Source organism: Equus przewalskii, chromosome 32, assembly GCF_037783145.1.
Source record: "Equus przewalskii isolate Varuska chromosome 32, EquPr2, whole genome shotgun sequence".
NCBI classification, from domain to species: Eukaryota; Metazoa; Chordata; class Mammalia; order Perissodactyla; family Equidae; genus Equus; species Equus przewalskii.
This window is the reverse complement of record NC_091862.1, coordinates 23,025,474-23,046,684: the sequence shown is the minus strand read 5'-3', so window position 1 is coordinate 23,046,684 and position 21,211 is coordinate 23,025,474. Positions and strand designations below refer to the sequence as shown.

At 41.1% G+C, this 21,211-nt stretch overlaps 1 protein-coding gene across 32 annotated transcripts in view; it reads right to left on the bottom strand.

The window, feature by feature from the left end:
• The window catches only part of HIVEP2 (HIVEP zinc finger 2), a 183,570-nt gene that overhangs the window by 88,983 nt on the left and 73,376 nt on the right, over positions 1–21,211 (bottom strand). The window contains exon 1 of one of the 32 annotated variants that reach the window (XM_070602803.1): positions 677–1,301. The exons of the other annotated variants lie outside the window; for them this stretch is intronic. The gene's annotated coding sequence lies outside the window, so the exon portion shown is untranslated. Of the gene's footprint in view, positions 1–676; positions 1,302–21,211 lie in introns of those variants that run through there. 32 annotated transcript variants of the gene reach the window in all.

The following is a 21,211-nucleotide window of genomic DNA, read 5'->3' as shown; positions in this document are numbered from 1 at the left end:
ACAATGTGAGCTAACGGACTCTGGTCATTTTCAGCTCACAGCCACTGTCTGAAACAATACGGGAAAGTGCGAGGTGACACTCTCCTGTTCATCTTAACAGGGCATTACGGCTAAGGGGTAATTAGGATCATGTAAATGCAAACATCACTGTTCTATTGCTGATATCCTCCCAGATACTTCCCATCAATTCTGTTTAATTACAGAAGCACTGCACGTTACTTAGACCCTGACAGCTTCGTGTATTGGACAGGACACAGCATGCAGTCTCTTTCTGGGTAAGGAGAACTTGAGATGAGCCATGGAACCCTCAGTCGCAAAGATGACTCAGCTCTAGGACTTAGAAGGTCCTACCCGGAAAAGTTTACCCACTTGCTCAACAGAAATGGAGTTAGTTTGGGAATCATCTTCTCCTCCTCACTTTATTTTACAGCTTTTTGCAAAAAAAAAAAAGTAAAGAAAACAAACTAAGAAAAAAAACGTCTGTAAGAGAGTAAAGGAAAAATGCATCAATCACTCTCCCTTCCATGGTCTTGAAATGCGATTCCTAGGGACCAGGATGAATGTGGTGAGCGTCCTGAAGCCTTTCGGGAAGCAAGTGTCAGGAGAAATACGGCACCCTCAGGCCACTGAAGTGACAGGGTGCCATGAGCAGGAGCCATGTTGCATACATACTCACCAGAACAGAGAGGGCCTGGTGAGTCTCCTTTCAGAGGAAAGGAATACGAGTTGAGGGCACTCAGCTTTAGTCCACCCTGTACGTCAGGGGTGTCCTTCCAGCAGCACACGCCCATTCAGGCAGCGGCGTGTCACAGACCAACGTGTCATCCACGGTGGCACGCAATGGGTGGGATACATCCAACGCCTTGCCAGTCCGTGTGGGGAAGGCCAAGGTACAGAGTTTTCCTTGATTGCATAAAACGTAGAGCTATTTTCAGCTTCTGAATCATCGTTCTGGCTCTTTCACCAGTCCTAAAGCAATATTACAACCCTTTAAAAATATCTTTTCTATTCAATTTTCATTTATTTTATCATCAGCAAACACTTAAAATATTCCTGAGAAGTTTCAAAAAGATGAAACTATGAAAGAACTAAGAAAAAAAAAAAGACCAAGAAGAATTTTACAAATACTTGCAATTTAAAATGGTCACTCTTGCAATGGGAGTGGGTCAGCCCCACACTTTCTTCTGTTATCTTCAACCTCTTTATAAAAGCCTGGACAATTAACACTTAGCAGGACTTCAGTGTCTGAGGACACGGATCAATTTTGTTTTAGTCACACTTCTAAGACGTTGAAGAGAAACCTTCAATAACAGAAATAAAAAAACTGTTAACTGATATAGGAAGAACCTTAGCTATTTCTGTAATAATTCCACTGGGATTTGTGCTGGATGTTATAAAAACAGGATGTTTTGTTTGTTGTTCCTCATAAAAGACTCCCGAACCAGTATAAGACTACGAAATACATCAAAACTACAAATCTATGTGAGGATTGCTGGCATTAAAAAACAAGATGGAATTTTTATTCGTGTATTTAAAATTTTTGCTCAATGTGGGATGACCTCCGGAAACATGTTTCTTGTCTTCACAAACGCCAAAAGGGAAACAGTTACATAACATAATTCTGCGGTGGTCCAGCATCATAACACAGAGAACTTAATCTTAAATACAGGACAGTCACAGAGAAGTCTTCACTGCTAAGACTTCTAATTTTTAAAATTACCATGGATTAATCCATGGTAACTAGATACCTGCTCCATTTAGTTAGAAGCTAACCCTAACAACACAAGGACGCCAATAATAAACTTTTTCTAATGTTAATTCAATGCAAGGTAATGAAGTTACTGGCACCAAAGGATGAAATTAATATTAGTGGATTCAGAGATAATTTTAATGGGTATGTCTAGCACACCCAGATATACAATCTTATCTGCGAGTATGGGCAGGAAGCGGGGAGAGGGAGGGGAAAGCAAGGGTTATCACCTCTGTTAACGAAATCATGATTTTTCACTGCTCTCTGCCTAAGTAGACAGAAGCGTATATATCATCCCCGTATCCCAACCCACAACAGCCCTATTTAGGAATGAAGAATAAATGGGGAGAAAGTGTATCTAGGAAACAATTGCACCTAAATATTTTCCCAACTAGATAGTTGAGCTCTGCTCTGCTCATTCAGGTGCTTTTTGAAATAGCTGGTAAAGTCACTTCAAAAACTGCACCTGCTTACCACCATTCCATGAAGGAGCCTCCGTTCTAGCCAAGTGAAACACCGGGTCGACCAGGTCCAGGAAGGAAAGAGAGGCTTCCCCTCCTTTCTGAAGCCTCAGGGGCCACATCTAATCACCAAGGCTGATGGTTTCATGTCTTACAAAACTATAAAACAAGGCTCTTTAATACTTAACCACTTACAAACTTTTCGGCCTAGGGAAATAAAAGTTTTGTGTCCTATCTCAATATCTCTGATTTACTATTTCTGTCATCTGTTCACATATTCAACAATAATTTATCAAGCATCCATCACACCCCAGGAACTGTGTGGCATCAGAAGGCACACAAACGTGTTTTCTAACCACCACGAATACCTGGCCTGCAGGTAGAATGTGAAGTGCTGTGGTACAAGTGACAGTGGGCCCCGCAAGACACCAAGGGGAGGTATCAAGGGAGGGCTAAGAGTGGAGACACCTGAAATGGATCTGGCGTAATCAGCAGCAGCTTCTCAGGCAGACAGAGAGAAAACCAAGTTTGAGAGGAAGTAAAGTACATTTGGTTTTAGAACAAACTAGGTTTGAGGTGCCTTACAAACATTCAGGCAGAAATGTCCAAGCAGACAGTTAGACATATAGATATAGAACCTGAAGAAAGAAGTGAGCTAAAAATCCAGCTGGGAAGACCTCCAGCATCATCAGCTTCTAGGATGACACTTGAAAGGACCGGCCTGTGTAAACAGTGTGGGAAGCTACAGAGGGTAACGAGCCCCAGGGCTGCACATTGGGGAAAGCCACAAAGACTGTGTGTGGAAGCGTGGAAGGGGCTGAGAACAGAGGTGGGGACCAGGTCACAATGTCACAGAGCCAAGTGGAGAAAAAATGAAATAATAAACAGAGTCAAACGCAAATCAACAATAGGTCAAATTAAGTAAAAGACCTAAAAGATTTCACCGAATTTCAAGATTAAGAGGTTATGATATTCTTTTCTAAAGCAGGGGATCAAACCATGATGCAGTCAAGATAGGTAATGTAGGAGCTAGAAAAACCATGAGGATTATTGGTTTTAGTTTGTTTACTTTCAAAATGGAAGACATTTGAGCATGTTTAATTTTCCAAGTTGAGAGACTTTTAATAACTATGGTCCTGAAAAAAAGAAATGTCCTAACAAGATTTTACTGGATTAAATTTTGGCCACAGTGGAGAGACATAATTATGACTTGACTGTGTTAAAGTAAAATTTCAAATTCTCAGCAATTAACTAACCACTAATATTGACTTATTCATTTGGGGAGCCAAAAGGAATCAGTAAGAAATCACACAAAACTGGAGAAATCGTAAAAGTAAACCTACTAAAAGGCAAAAGTAAACTCTGATCAGAGAATTTTCAAACTGAACAAAACTTTACAAGTTCATCCACATAAATCCCTTATTTTAAAACAGACTTTAAATCAATGCAATGAGAACAATTCCTTTGGGAAATATCAAAACCAAATTTACATTGTGTATGATGAAAGAAATTGCTCATGACAAGGAGGAGCCACAAAAGTCCCCTGTTTCAGAAACTTTTATCAGTTGTATTCAGCCATCTCAACAGGAGGCAATTCCTGAGTGGCCAGCGAGTGCACCAGGAGACTTTGTGAAGAGACCCCTAAGGACTCCCCGACCTCTCACAGCCTCAGCAGCGAAGGACGAGCCCCGTGCTGCTCACGCTGCTCAGGTTGGGGTCGCGCCCCACACTGCTCTCGCCTCAAAGTCAGGACGCGACAAGGAAACGTTTGAATTGAAAGGAGTAAACAAGAAATTATACCAAGTGAAAAATGTTGGTTTTACAGTGTGATGGTTTGTGTTGTATGATTATAATTGAAAATCCCGTTTTATTCATCTAATGAAAAATCAGGAAAAAAGTGCTTCTTTAGAACTTTGAAAATGACATAAAATGGGTTCCAGAGAAATAGAAAAATAACAGAAGCTCCTTCATACTTCTTTTACAAGTTTTCCAGCTCCCTTTGTCTTTATGTTTTAAATAAGAGATGAGGCGGAGGAGAATGTCAAGAGGAAGCATTTTTATCAGGCCTGAAATAAATCAGGTCTGGTAATGGGATTTGGCTCCAGACCATGAGTGGGGTCCACCTGCCCTCAGTCTGGCAGGACTTAGGACTGAGGCTCTTTCATATGTAGACGCCAAGCATTATCCAATTTTTTTAGAAGATGTAGCAGATAGTCTTATGGCAGCCAAGACTGTTTAGATTACTCTGATTTTCATAAAAAGGAAGCTTAAAAGTTCGGGCCTACTGAAAACATTAAGAAGATGAAAGCTCTAGAAATAGTAATGGAGTCTGAAACAATCATCACATAGAACGATAAAAATCATCAGCATTTACTGCGTCTTTGTGCTCCAGCAATGTGCTAAGTGATTTGTATGTATTTTCTCATGAAATCTTTTACGAGGCAGGTGCTATTATTACCTCCCTTACAGAGGACTTGATGCCCCAAGAGTTTACGGAACTTATTCATGGCCTCACAGCCAGCGTTGAAAATGGTTTTCTAATCCAGTGAGTCTGACTCTAAACCAATGCTCTTGAAAATATATACATAGTGGCAAGATAGGAAGATTCTTGGGTTGAAGAAATACAAGTACCCCGCAGCTACTGCAGCTCAATTTTCAGTTCCACTCATGATTTTGATCTGGCAAATGGACCACCAGTGCCAAACCAAAGAAAGGTTAATATATTGAACCATTCCTGACTACCACTGTCTACACTAGCAGGACTGAACCACATGGCCACAGAGTTTGAGGTGAGTCAACCAGGTCCATCTACAGCAATGATGGAATGCTTTCACACTTAGAATGAAGGTCATTGCTCTAAATTTGGCAATAAAATCAAAATCTTTCTTATACAGCTCAAGAGTTTTCTTTTACCCAGATCATTGTCCTAATTTACATTGGCACTGAAAAGTGTTTATTAACTATAAAATAAGACTAAAATTGATGGGTTTGGAGGACATTATACACTCATGTCCCACTACATTTTTTGGAGGGCATGCCACGCCCTCCTTCTCCAGAAAATACAATATTTCTTTGTTCCTAAATAAAAGCCACAAATTTCCAAAAAAGTAACATAACTTCACTACTTGATATTCTTTTAAATTTTATTTTAACTTCATTATTGGGAAATATCTTTATTTAATTTTTCTATCAAAAAAAGCATTATGCTTTTCTTATAAAATGTTCATGATAAACTTTTCCTCCCCTTATTTATTCAATTATTCATTCAAAATACAACAATTGTGTTCTCCCAAAGCCATGGTTCTTGTCTTCATGGAACTTGTGGGCTAGTGAAGAACAGACATTGAAAATAGAGTGTTACTGGGTGATCCCATAACAAAAGGCAGGCTATGTAATCAGAAAGCAATGTAACAGTATTTGAGAAAGGGAACTCTCTTCTAAATGTGCACGATTTAAAATCTGGAGGTTAAACATCCCCCCTGTCATGATCTGAAGCCTCATAGTAAGAGGTGATTAAAACACACACATTTAAATCCCCCAAAACTATACTCTGTTTCAAAACTGCTAAATGTTCCAGGGCACCCTGAATCCAGTTTGAAAATCCTCAGTATAGATGTTCTAGAAACTTCCCAAAAGAAGTTTCGGGCCACCATTCTCATATCCTAGCTTGCACAGATTTATCACTCAGTCGAACACATAAATTTATGCAATTTGACAAATTTAGAAGGGAAGGGAGAAAATACAGATAGGATTATCAGAAGCGAAGACCCTTTCGAGTCTTGGAGTAGCAATCTTTTCCATTGAACTTTTCAAGTCTAAAATAATAATCTTTGACAAATTTGATGTAAACATTTATTATTTGATATAGAAACAAAGAACAAGGTATTTTGGTCCTTATTTTTCGATTAATTGAAACTCCCCTTAGTTTAATTGCACACACGTACAACATCTGTCTTTTCTTGTGCCCATTCTAGAACCTGCTGAGATCCCAGTTGTTTTCTTATTGATCTGCTTCCGTTGGTATCTCAATCCATAGATTAAGGTGTTCTTCTTTCCCTCTTTTGGCAAACTTTGGCAGACTAAGTACACTTGGCACAGATCATACACAAGAGCATGTCCAAATGGAATGCAAGGAGACCGCCTGATGCCTCTTCTTCCCACATCAGAGAAGCAAACCATGGCTGGTCCAGCTTGTCTGCCCTCCAAGGCTGGGATGTAGGATGGGAAGGTACAGTCCCAAAGGAGGGGGTGTCTAAGCTGCCTCCTGAGGTTTGAGGGAAGAACTCACTTGGAACAGGTGCAAGCAGAACTACTACACCTCATCTTCCAGCCCGCTCAATGCTTCCTATTTAAAATGTCATGTTGCAAACATTCGCTTTGAAGCCTACTATTTGACATTTGGAATGCGTCCTTCTAGAACCACAGTCACAACCAGTGATTGGCATCTCAGGCTAGCCTAAGGCGATGTAATAAGAGAACTAAAGGACCTATTCACCTTATATGGCATAGCTTCTATTAGAAAAAATCGTCATACTGAGGGCTTGAGTCAGCAGGATATGAAACTGCTCCTCACTTTTTCCTACATAGGCCCTAGAAGTCTAGGTAGAACTCCAAGAAGTAAATAATGAGGAATGGCAAGGTGCATTCTCCGGGGGCAGAGTGATGAGGCCGGGGCATCAGCGGGAAGAAGCTCAGTGGCTCCAGTCTTTTGCAAAGGTGGCAGTGGTGGTCCAGAGTCTGCACTGGTGGTCCAGACTCTTCCGCCACCTCCAGTAGCAACGGCGGCAGAAGAGTGGAAGAGAAGAGAGGACACAGAAAGTAAGTGAATCAGAATTGAGGGCAGTTATGAAAAGGGAGTGTCCTAAAGCTGAGAGCAAGAAGAAGAGACAGGGAATTCCTGCCACACGCCAGCAGGGGAAATCCCCGGGTTTAGGTTGTCATCCACTTCGTCACTGACTAGGAATACTTATTATTTAGTAACTTAACCCTCCCATCCTTACTTTCTTACTCTAGCTTCTTAGAGTGAAGCTTTACGTTATTTACGAAAATCTGCTTCAGGCTGGAGATGTGCAGTGCCCCTCAGATTTACTGCTAACCTACAGAAGTTCACAACAAGGGTGATTTTGTTCCCCCAAGGGACACTGGGCAATGTCTGGGGTTATTTCTGGTTGTCACGACCAGGGAGGGGGTGCTATTTTCATCTAGTGGGTAGAGACCAGGGATGCTGGTAAAGATGCTACAATGCACAAGACAGCCCCCACAACAAAGAATAATCCATCCCAAAATGTTAATAGCCCCAAAGTTGAGAAACCCTCTAACTTTGTAACTGTGCCGTGGTAACTTTTCGTCACACGTGACTGTGCTCTTAATGTGTTTAAGCGATGATAACACAAACCCTGCAGACCACCATATCAATCAAACTCCATCATGAAGATCACACCCAACCAAGAGAAATTCTACAAACAAGCAACATTGTTCTTCAGAATTACGACGTGTGACGTCTGTTTTTTAACTGAAGAAGTAAAATCAAGAGAACCAAACTTTGAGAGGCCGGCAGAGAGGGCAAGGCGTGAGCTTGGGATCACCCGGATCAAACTGCCGTTTTCTAGAGCAGGTGCTGTGCCAGCTCCCGGGAGAACGTAAACCTTGCCACGATCCTGCTTCTTAAGCATCTCCACCAACAGCAGCTGTGTTCCTCCCCAAGCATCCAATGACAACCCAGGAGCATCAGCTAGTCCCGAAACGCTCACAGCTCTCCAGCATCATAGCAACAACCTCCCCAGGAAAAGCCTTACTAGGCTGTATGTGTGAAAAAGAATGAAAGCAGGGCCACTATCAAGACACAAATACAGTAGTTCCATGACCCAGGCAAGGAACATAACCTCTTTCTGACTCTCTCTTTCTTCAACTAAAAAGAGAAAGTTTGGCTTAGTCATCTCCACCCTTCTTGTCAATTCTCCCCGCCATGATTGTTTTCTCCCCAGATGGTAGTGAAAAGGGGGCTACTCCAAAGAAAGTAGGGAAAAGCAACCTTGGGAAACCATCTGTGATGACGGCTCCAATCGTGGGGTGTCTGTGACCACAGCAGACTACCCACCCAGGCAGTGAACAGGCCCACAAGAGAAACCTTTTTCAACAAATGCAAAACATGGCCCCAAGCTTGACAGAGCGAGTCTCCGTTGAGCTCCAGGCTGTATTAGAAATGATGACTGTCAGAAATCAAGGAACGATCTCCACGTGTGTGTGGCAGGGAAAGGACTGGCGGTTACACGCTGGCCTCGTCGGCCACAGCCTCCTGCACAGATAGCCATCACCTCCCGAGCACCATCTTCTCATTAGAAAGGACAAAGAAGAGTACAGTGCGTTTTTAGCCACGTCTTCGTAATAAAAATTGTCAACAAAAACAAAATGGGAGGGCAACACAGTATGAATGTGAGGAGCCGATACTGTACCGAACGCTTCATGTGGTTAGAACCATTTGGCGGAGGCCCAATCAGTGCCCGGGAACTGTTCAGCGTGACCGAAGGCTGGAAGTGCTGGGATGGTTTTCCTGCATTTCTCCACCACAAGAATGGATGCTGTTTTCCTGAGTTTCCCCCCTGAGATTCTACAGTGTGCTTCTGTTCATAGCTTAGCGTGGAAGAGCAATAACGTCAAAGATATACTCAGGCTCCACCAAGTATAAAAAGTAAAATGTGGTATTTCTAGTCCTCAAGATTCTAAAAATCTGAACAGGAAAACGTATTAAAAATACACCATAGTGAGGGGATACATAAGAAGAAGTGAAAGTAATATATATCCATTTTTCTGCCATTTCAACATTATCGCAACTTCCTGGGGATATGTTTTCCCAGCTGAAACACCAGGATTTTAATATATGTTTGAAATGTGAGGCTTTCTGATAAAACCTGTTTGTTTGCTGAGTTGGTTTTTTTTTTCAGTAAGAGCTGGTACTTTTTAAAACATCTGTCATCTGCACTTGAGAGTACTTGACAAGCGCTGTCTCATTACTTTCTGCCACACGCTGGTGAGGGGCAACAGCAGGTACCCTCATCTCATTTCACTACGAGTCAGACGGACAGCAAGGAGTTAAAAATAGATCTTCAGTGCTCCCAGTTCCACCCGCCGCTCCTCTTTAACATCCAGGATTCTCCCCAAGGCACCCCCACAGAAAGGAGGGAAAAGAATCCCCTTGGACTTGTGCTACGGCCACGGAGAGACTGAAGACTCAATTTACAGTTCTTTTGTGGTGAAATGAAAAGGCAGATGCAAGGAGGTGACTTCCTTCTCGCTGCAAATAACTCGAACACAACCAACGTGCTACAGAAATCAATGACAGAACGACTGCCTTTTTCGGAGCAGCCTGAGCTGTCTGTTGGACGGAGGCATTGCTAAGCTGAGGCACGCTGCCTGGATCAAGGCCTGCAAAGCAGCTTCACAAGAGAGAAGCGAGAGTGATTTACTTATTAAAGAGACAACTGTAAAGTCTGATACAAACGGACAAGCGTAAAACCTTCAATGCACAGACCAAATGCTTGGCTTGGCAACCATCAAATGCAATAAGCAATGAAATCTAGGTTATATTACTCAACTTCCAAAGTCTAATGCCTCTTTTTATCCTCAAAAAGATGCCATCTCCACGTGCACAAAGAAACGGCCTGCGAGGGAGAGCTCTGGTTAAGAGGGGCTCCCCAATTACCCTGAACCCACACAGGAAGCTGAGGGGAAACCTCAGTGACTAGTTTCTACTAACCTGGTCTTCTGTAGACGGATACAGTGCAGCTAAAGGGAATTACTCCATTTCAATTTGGTTCGAAAGCATTTGACATTGTTCAAGACAACGCAAATCTCAACAATAATTGCCCAAACAATCCTTCTGGGATCCTTGTTCCTCTGTTGTTCACAAATGCGGCAGTGATGGTGCCTTTGTGAGATTCTGAGAACAAGAGACACCTTGTGGCCTCGATTTTACTTTCTGAATCATTATTGAGTTGCCAGCAACCAGGAAATACAAGCAAAAAGTAAAGAGGTCCAAAAAGTTGTTAGAATGTGGAGCTTGAGTTCAAGAGCAAATTACAAGAACTATTACATCACTTGCCACCAAATGTTGTCTGTCAACTTAAAAAAAAAAAATCCAAATAAAGAGAGAATTCAAACAGTCCTTCAAGAATCAGCTATTTTATGGCTCCTAGGTCTGGGTCATTCACAACTCCCGGAAATAGCTGTGTGTTTGCCAAACACTCTTATTTTGTGTGTTCTCACGGGCCTCCAGGACTGGTGCAAATTGTTTTCCAAGCACCATCCGGCCATAATGACCAGGTTACTGCTGATAATTATGCTTGCCTGCCTATAGGTTTGTCAGCTAAAGAAATCCACAGGCGGCTGCCATAATGAGCAGAATCGACTTCTGGCGCAGCTGCGCTGACCACAACGCATTAGAAAAACAACCCTCTTTGCAATAACCAGTTCTGGGCATCACTGGTTAAAAAAGACTAGTTTCCTGTTTTTCTCAAAAACTTCAGAGTGTGGGTATTGCTATTTTTTACCCCACCCACACCTTTTCTCTTTAATTGTTGAAGATTCAGTGTTGTAAACACCTAATCATGGGCATTTTTTTATATTAATGCTCCAGGTTTAATTTTCAGTCTGATTTGTCCTTTCCAAGCCGGGGCCTCCGCTGAGCCAAGACCCACGTGGGAGGAGGAGCTGGGGCACCGGGTCAGAGGCCTCGGGAGGAAGGGGGGCGCCCCCCTGGAAAGAGGCACTCAGCCTGGGCTTGGACACTCCCCCTCCACTCCACATTCGTGCCCAGGACCAGGGGCAGAACAAAGGCACCTCCAGGTTGGCTGAACCCCAGAGAGGGAGTCTGGCAGCCTTAACATGGCATAAAGCATCCAGTGCCCCATCTGACGCAGCATCTCATTTATCCTACGCTGCTCCACTTCCTCACTTGGAAATGGTGATTCCTTTCTTTCTAGGGGGTTCTAAACACATGTAGGCAGCGCACATTACCACAAGGCTGTTCTCCCTGCCTGACCCCATCAGGTCCCTGCTCCTTCCAGACCCTCTCCCTACCTAATTAACACATGCACACATACACAGCACCTGTGCCAGGAAGGATGCTATGTATCTGTCTCCCACACCAGGACAGAAGCTTCTCAGGAGAGGCAATACTGTTTCCTTCACCCCTGTGGCCCCTGCACCTTGAGCAGTGCCTGGAAAACAGCACTCGATTGTTAATGTTTGTTAGAACAAATGCCCTCTCCCTCCGCTGCTATTCACATCTGCCTTCAGCTCACCTCTGACCTTCCTGTGCCTGCCTCTGTGCAAAGCCTTGTCTACTCCACTGCAGTTTACTTTACATCTGCCTTCCCATAAGCCCAGAGCTCCTGGAGGTGGAAACTGCACTCTGCCTGCTGCACAGGACCAGCATGCAACAGGTACCCAATAAACGCCTGCCGGATGCTGTCAAATGAATCACTGTGGTCATCTACGTTGGGGGCCAGGGACTCTGCAGACACTGCAGGAATATAAAAATGAGTAAGACACAGATTTCTCTCTATCGTTTTTCCTTTTACTTTTGGACACTACAAAAAAAGTCTGAGGCATTTCCTAAGCTAACAGCATCCGCTCAAAGGCAAGGCACTAAGACTGAATCCACATGAACTCATCCAAACAAGGACCAGAGAAAGAATTCTTTTAAAGGAAGTTGAAAGTAAAATATAGATTGTTGTCCTGCTAAGCAAGAGGTTGAGGTAATATCCTTTGAAAGTCACTGAAAGGGAAGGATTCTAACCAAAATCAAATCTTTATTTGGGTTAAACTTCACAATAAGGAAAGGATAAACATTTTTTTTTCTCCTGTAAGTTCTCCTTTTAAAAGAAAGGCAGAAATTCAACAGAGGCCTCCATCCCCTCAAATCTTCTACATTTTTCCGAACGATAAAAGAGATAGAAAGTCTGAGCCACAATTATACTTAAATGTACATGTGTTGACTTCACATGATTCCCACTGATTGTAGGAAGAATCAAGGGGATAAAAACTTAAATGAGGCCCTCGCGTGAGGGAAATAAATTTATCGTACTTATTATTTGTGTCAAGATTTTTAAAAATTACTTATATGTACGCTCATATTACCAAGTTCTGCAAGCCGTACACTACAGTCGCTTCTGGCCCTGGGAATAGGCCTTATTCCTAACAAATTTTGCAACTTGTCTAAGTAACAGATAGACTTTTTAAAATGAGGTAAAACCTCTTTAATTCCCAAGTGTTTCATTTAAATATGGAAAAAATAAAAGAGAAACAGAAGTTAAGCCAACCACCATTTCACAGTGGATCGATTTTCAAGAAAGTTAAAAATTTTCTTGGAGGGTCCATGCACACATCAGATAATTGAGAACACACCAAGCGACAAATGAAGGCAATGCAGACAGCACATTCACATGCTGAAGTGCATTCACAAAGGCAAATGCTGGTTAGAATAACAAAGCCTCTTTGCTTCTGTGTGTTTGGGAATAAATATGGTCATTATTATATTTTACTACTAAGCAGCAAAGACTTTCCCTATTCATTGACAGATCAACCAAAATAGCCTTCCCCAGTATTAATACTCACATGATGGATCTATAAGAAGCAATTTACCAATAATGACAAACTCAAACATATATGCCAGATGCTTGAGATGAATAAACCACAGTCTCTACACATGAAAAAAAAAAATGCAATGCCACGTCCCGTGGAAACCAAGGATCTAACGCAAGAACATTCGATGAACTGTGAGCCACGTGACCAGCCCAACAAAGTAATTCTGCTTCTCACAGGTGTCCTTGGATAAAGTAGAATAGCACTACACAAATGACAGGAATTTTTAAAAGACACATATATACATAGTTTTCAGTCAGGCTGATGCTAAAAATTAATATTCAAAAAAACAGAAAATCTTTCTTTCCAAGTCATCAATAAATACCCTTGAAATTAGCCCTCTCCCTTGAAACAATTTAATGTCATCTTAGGTTCTAAGTGGTCAGCCCTACACTAACAGATTATAAATAGATAAAATTCAGTGTATGCAACTTCTGTTTAGAAAGGGATGCCATTCCGATGTGGACTCTTAATAAAGAACTGGTAAGTAAGCAGACCAGACGGGGCGGCAGTCTTACTGGAGGTTAGAACTCAGCCCACATGCAAGAGCAGATGGTTATTCTGGACAGCTGCGGGAAGATGGGGGAAATAGCTTGAGAGCTATCGATTTCTGTAACGATTAAAACCAACGACCACCACAATGAAACAGCACTTAGATTTTTATAATGTTACTTGAAAATTTTTTCAGGAAATTTTAGGGTTATCAAGTTAAGGAGACACATCAGCCCAACAATCTCCAAGACTCTGTTATCAATATTTTATACCTGCATCACTTTGCCGCCCTTCATTCTCTCTTCCCACTAGATAAATCTCCATAACAGATAAGAAACACTAATAATTGAAACACGTGTTTGACTAACATAATTATAAGAAAGAATGAAACAAACTTATTGTACTAGATGCCAGATTTGTGAAAGACAAGTGTCACTCCTTCCTCAAACAATTTTCAACAGTTAGAGAAAAAAAAACAACATATGGATTAAATAATGCATTTGCCACTGCAGCAAATGAAATATATAAAAATGGCAAAAACAGGTTTGGTTATATTGTTCTTATAAATTCTCTGTCCACAGCTCCATACATAATACACCGCAAAATTTAATATGAAGCCAGAGATATCAGAACTATAAATAAACTCTGAATTATAGTAGTTTGGGTCTCTTTAATACAACTCCTGAATACAAGCCAAATCTTTTCTCAGCCTGGTCAATGTTCCTGACCTTAACATATATACTGTTTTTATTTTAAAAACCTCAGATCTTTTTGGAAATTATGAATTAACTTCTTTAAAATATTAATGGCTAATAATAGTTACTACGCATAAAATAACTACCTAAAATATTGCCTTCTGCAGAATCAAAAGACATATACGTTATAACATTACAAAATATTTCTAAAGACGGTGCATGGCAAATATCAAGTGATGAATCCCTCTAGAGATTTAACTGAGTCCTCAGAAGCAAAGGGGAAATAAAAGAAGTTTACAAAGTGTCTCCCCAAAGAGGTCAAATTTGATAGTAAACGTCATGCTGGGTTAAAGCAAATGAAAAATATCCAGAGTTTTCACAAGATTTCATGTCTGCCTCCATCTAACCACGCGTTTCCATATTACACGTTTGAGGGCCCGCTCTTCATCAAACTCTGGGACAGGAGCTAGGATCATACAAAAGTAAGATGCATTTCTTTCTATGGAAAAGCTCCCATTCCATTGAGCACTGATTCCAGGAATACTTCTAGTTCACAGGTCCCTAAAACACATTTATAAGGGACTTTATTTAAATGCCACCCTTATTATTTTACATAGCTTTTGTCCCAGTATGGAGAAATGTTTATATAGCTATAAACAAAGATTGCATTAAAAGGATATATATGTGTTAGCAATTTTCAAATTAAATGTGCCCGATTTACCTCGCCTCTTCCACTGGAAAGACCACCCAGGGAGCAGCCAGACCAGCCGAAGGGCTTAGGGGGATCCCCTCCTCTCCTCTCTGCTCCCCACACTGAGGATTTCACCTCTCCCCGTAGTCCTGCAGCCTGGAACCAGACCCGACCTCCGCTTGCCCTCCCTCCCACTCTCCAGCCTACAGGAGTGTCGGCAGGCGCCTTCCCAGATCCCTTCAACCAAGAGCTCCAGCAGTAGCCCAGAATCAGGAGTGGGAGAGCCGCTGCTCCCACAAGGGCAGAAACAGCCGTGTTCCCCAATACCACGGCTTGTCACTCAGAAGGCATTTCTCCAGGGAAACTGACAGCTAGGTGTGTAACTCCTTAACTATCACTAATACTTCAAGTACGTTAAAGGTCATCTCAGCTTTTGTGACCTAGCAAAGAAAAACAAATACTATCCAAGAAAACTGTTTATAAGTTGAGGATATCTTACATGCACAGCGAGGGCAAAGAAACCAGAATCTTGACATATGACACTTGTTCATCCAATAATTTTTTGACTACCTAGTAACTTCTAAGTATATACATTTGCAATTACATACCTCAGTTGAATGCCTTTATTCTGCTCTGTATTGCTTTTTCCTTTTTTAAAGATTGCCTCTTCGGGAATTACAGACTTCAGTTCGATCCACCCCGCCCCCCCACCAAAGAATTAAATACAAGTAGAGGAAAATTCACTGCACACAACCTGTCACTCACACGGATGACACTTGATGGTGTCCCTCCATAGTCTCCTTTCCCTGAAGGCCCAAATCCCAAAAGAACAAATTCAGCCAATTCCATTACAAACTGCAATTACCTCCCTAGGGGCTGAAACACAAATGCAAGTTATCAATTCTCACCTCAAGTAATAAATACACATATATATGTGTTAGAGCTTAGAAGTGAGAAATAGACTCTTCAAAAGTAGTTTCCTCCAGCAGGAATTTCATAATAGCTTATTTGGGTTTTGGTGTTTTTGTTGTAGATTTTTATTCCCCAGTAAGAAAATAAGTATCTTGACAGTCACTGTTGCGCTAGGAAAACCAAATCTCTGAATAATTCCAGGTATCTCATATGCTGCCATTTTTATAATTCAAGATAGAATTTGAACTGCTATATATAACCCATGAATTCAAATCTTGTTTTCTATTATATTTCTAATTGCTTATTCAATTAGGATGTGGGATGGTACCCATTAATGCTGCAAGGAGCATTATAAGAAAATGCTGAGGGAAAGACATAAAAATCCTAATTTCATTAAAAATTAACCAAAAAAGATATTAGGGTTATGCTACTAACTAGTGAAGGTCTCAAATTTTTAAACTGAGAAGAGCAGAAATGGAAAAACTTTTAAAGACTAGTGTTACCATTAGCTTTCTCTTTGACTTGGTTCAAAATCCTTGCATAATTAATACAGTAATACATAAATGCATATGAACCTACAATACAGTAATAATGATAAGTGCATGTGAACCTACCACCTCTCTTCACTTGCAGTTTAATTAGGTGACTGACTTCAGGCATACTATAAATTATAGTGACAATTTAATTACTTCTTTAATTGCACACTTAAAAGATTTATAAACAGGAATAGAACAGCCTAGTACTTGAAAATAGGCACACCAAAGGAAATGAAGCACAACCCAGGATGATGACAGAGACAGACGATTCCTATAAGATAGAGCTGAACCAGAAGGAGTTTTGCATGCTTCAGTACACAACTGCTCTACTGCCTTACCACGAATTATGAACAACCTACACCGGCTTCTTTACGACCGTAACTGTCTTTACAAGGAAGGAGCTGGACCTCCCACATTTTTCTATGTCAGTTATGCCTCTGGGCCTTACCCAGCAGGCCTCCTCTTGCAATCAAAAAGCACAGACTTTTGAGAGAGTCAGACCTTTGGTTCAAAACCTTCCTCTGCCATTGGCCACCTATGACCTTGACAAAGTTAACCTCTCTGGGCTTCAACATCTTTATTTGTAAAGTGAAGAAAATAGTTACTTTGCAGGGCTGTGATGGAAATTACATAAGACAGACAGTATGGTACACTGGTTGAAAGGCATACTCCACCTCTTACCACATGTAGAACCTTAGACAAGTTATTTATTCTCCTCATGCCTCAGTTTCCTCACCTACAAAATGGAGATAATAACAATTGCCTCAACAGCTTGTTGGAGAACTAAGTTAATACACATAGAGCACTCCTGGTTGGCACACAGTAAGTACTCAGAAAACGTCAGCTATTAGTAAATCACTGAGCACAATCATTGCCACACGCTTCCTTTCCTCAACCCCCAGCCACATAGATATTTCTAGCGATAAACAGTTCCTGAAATTCCATCTCTGCTGTGAAGCTTTCTTGTGGAATTAGGCAAGAGCTAACTGCTTTATTATCCCTGTCCTGTGTATGTGTATCCATATCGAAGTGCTTAGCTTTAATTTTAAGTCTCCAGAACACACGTACTTAAGTCTGGGAGGTTCTCTTCGTAAGGCATGTGCAGCCTTACGAATTCGAATATGCCATCAGACACTTAGAAAAGACGTGGACGATCACCAAAGCAATATGTATTTTGACGTCAATGATAACACAGAACTACTGGCAGGACTTATGCGTCGAGCTGTGCAACAGGCTTTCTTTTCATCTTTAAGGTGAGTTTCTCCCTTAACTGCTTTAACCGTAGCAGGATTTCATTTTTGCCAACAGGGTTCAAGCGCAAGAAGACTCCACCCAAGGCGGCTAATTACCTCTCCCTAACTGCTAAAAATGATTCACCTTTCCCTCGAACTGTCTTTATAAAAGGTGAACAAGAAGATAAAAATCAAACTACAATTTTTTGATGGAAATTGTTACTTCTCCTCTCTGCCCCCCGGTAAACTGGAGAATGAGGAAAGATGGAAGATGGGGAAAGACGGAGCCAGTGGGTTATGAGGAATCTTAGGTGGGGATAGACTGACTCCAATACTTCTAACCGGCTCTGGGAAGTGTGGTGTTAATATTCCTCTAACAAACAACTGGAGATGGGCCCTGGTGTAAAAATTTACTTTAATCAAAATACACTTAATTAGAAAACATGATCGCCTGCTTACATCAGAAAACAAACATTTTATTCTTTTACTAGTATGTATTTTCAATTGTCTTTTTTTAAAATTCGCATGCTATTAAGAATCAAGCTTTGTTAACAACTTTACAGCCAAAACTAATGAACCCTATGCATTAATGTGTCTTTCTTACTGTACAAGTCAGGCCATCATATATACTCAACCAGTTTTTATCAACTATCAGTGGCATTTATCCACTATGGCAGCCAATCTACTGTACATTTGGTCAAAGATAAAATAAATATCTGGCTTGAACCGCCTTCTACAAGCCAGTTGTTATCATGACAGATTGATTGCAACAGATATGCTCTTGATACACAGAACCCGCACACACCATCTCTGATGCTCCCTCCACCCGCTTCTGTGACAGCTTTGGTCAGCGACAGCTGCAGCTGACACATTACTGTACTTGAAGAATGTGGCATACATATAGAGATGAGATGACATAAAACTGTGAATACTGGACACAGCTCTTAGAAAGTTTTCCTGAGCTAGTCAGAAAAGAAATATATGTGATGAAAGAATATGTGTGTGCCATCAGTTACTTAGAAAACGTGGAGAAATAGTTGCTTTCAGTAATCAACACATTAATAGTGGAGGAGAAGCATGCAAGAGTTGGAAGGTCTTAAGACAATAAAAATTGCAGTAGGATCCCATGTGAAATTCTTGAAATTGTGTGCTATAATAGGTCATTTATTTTTGTATATGTTCTTATTTTAAAAATAAGTCTCAGGGCCACCCATCTGAATAACCCAGGTTCAAGTCTTATATATTATCATTTTATACCTCTAATCTGGCACAGATTAGCAGCAGAAAGGAAACATACGTGTATAATCTTAAAACTAGAAAGACATCACATTGCAAGACTGCAGTGTCAGAAATTTCCGTTTCCAAGAGTTGCACAATGCTTAAACAATAGCTGTCCTGCTGAGCTACTGAGGTTCACTTAACCCACAGGCTGGCTGATGACCGATGAAGGGTCAAGAGGCTAGCAGACTTTGGGTGCACGGCACTTCAATCCTTTATCAAAGATGGCACCAGGCCAGGTACTACAATAACAGAACAAATACTTCCTTTTACCATACAGTAAATTCCTTCCTCTGATTGGCTAATGCTTCAGCCCATGGTTCACAGGAGTAAAAGTACATTCTATTGGTAGCAAAAGACATTTTAAAAAGCAGTCACTTAATTCCTGGGCCAAGAGAAACGTCTATATTCCTACAGCAGTTAATAACCAGGTGCCTCTATTTGCCTCCTTACACTAAAACCTCCACTAAAAAGTCCATGAAGAGACTTCTGAAACCCAATTTCAGCAACTCCTGCACAACTGTTTCACAGAGGCACATGCCCATCTGCGAAGGCAATTAAATCTTTAAGTATGTGCATGAGGAACGTATAGAACGTTCTAATCACAGAGAATATTTACTATATGGTAAACCATACTATTATTTACATTTATTTGAAGTTAAAAAAAGAAACACTATCAAGTCATTGTTATAAATTAATTCAAAATCAAGGGGCTATATCTATTTTGAAAGGAAATAAGGACATAAAATATTCCTCCAAATGTTTGGAATTCTGGGGAATTGTATTTGTTATGGTAACTGACAGCTCATCAGAAAACATCTCAACCCATATTGTAGAAAAATCTTTTTCATAAATGTTAAGCATAATTTATTGCCTCTATAAATATAGTACTTTCTCCTTTTTTGGTGTGATGCTGAACATCTATTCAAAGTTATAGCACAATATAGATTTAGGTCAGGTAGACGATCTGAAAATATATTGAAAGTCACAGATCAATGGTTCTCACCTAGGGATGATTTTGCTCCCTCAGGGACATCTGGCGACGTCTGGAGACAATCTTGATTGTCAAGACTGAGACAAGGAGACACTACTGGTGTCTGCTGGGTGGCAGCCAGGGATGCGGCTGAACCCCTACAACACACACACAGCCCCCCACAACAAAGAGCTGTCCAGACTCAAGTGTCAATAGCACCAAGGTTGAGAAATCCTGGCCTAGATGTAGCTTCAAAAACTAAGTCACTGTTACCCACCACTTTGCTGAAAAATGAAATGCACGTAGACAAAAAAGTTACATTACAGCTAATCAAAAATTTAATGCATAAAAAATTTGATGAACATATATTGTACCAACTAGATACAAATTTCTCATTCAGAGTAGAAAATGATTTCATAAAAATAATATATTCCAATGTAATACTAAATTCAATCTTTCCTCATTAACATGCATGAAATATTTCTTCTAATTTTAAAATTTGTTCTCAATATTTTTAAAATCTGAAGCAGTACACTGAATTTTTTCTGATCACTTGATTTTTTTTTTTTTTGAAGGAAGATTAGCCCTGAGCTAACATCTGCCACCAATCCTCCTCTTTTTGCTGAGGAAGACTGGCCCTGAGCTAACATCCTGCTCATCTTCCTCTACTTTATGGGTGGGACGCCTGCCACAGCATGGCTTGACAAGCGGTGTGTAGGTCCGCACCTGGGATCTGAACCGGTGGACCCCGGGCCACCAAATCGGAACCTGCAAACTTAACTGATGTGCCACTGGGCCAGCTCCGATCACTTGATTTTTTTTTTTTTTTTTTTTAAGATTGTATTATTTCCTTTTTCTCCCCAAAGTCCCCCGGTACATAGTTGTATATTCTTCGTTGTGGGTTCTTCTAGTTGTGGCATGTGGGACGCTGCCTCAGCGTGGTCTGATGAGCAGTGCCATGTCCGCGCCCAGGATTCGAACCAACGAAACACTGGGCCGCCTGCAGCGGAGCGCGCGAACTTAACCACTCGGCCACGGGGCAAGCCCCTCCAATCACTTAATTTTTAATATGCAAACAGGACACCCAGGTTAAGGAGAAAATCAAACTTAAAATTGTGTTGAATGTCAGAACCAAACAAAGGGAGCAAACTCTATTATATAACAACCAGCATTTTAAAAGCGTACACTTGAATTACAACCGTAAGACTTACTTAAGACAAACTAAGATTTAGATTACATACACGAGTAATTTTACTAACTTCAAGTTTATCAACACAGTGACTCAAAAAAGAGTTAAAAGCGTATTCCTACTATGAACCTTGTATCCTACGTGTTCAACCACTCAGGAGGTGCTCATTACATTCCTTTCCAGGAAAAAGGAAACACTGACAGTTTCTCCCACAGAACATTCGGAAGGGACCTTCACAGAGACGAAACCCAATCTTCACTCAGGCCTCGAAGACATAGGGGCCGTGCAGAACCTTCCAGCGACAGCAGGAGCAAGGCCAGCCCTGAACAGCCGCAGGTGATCCCCGGGACCCCCCCAACAA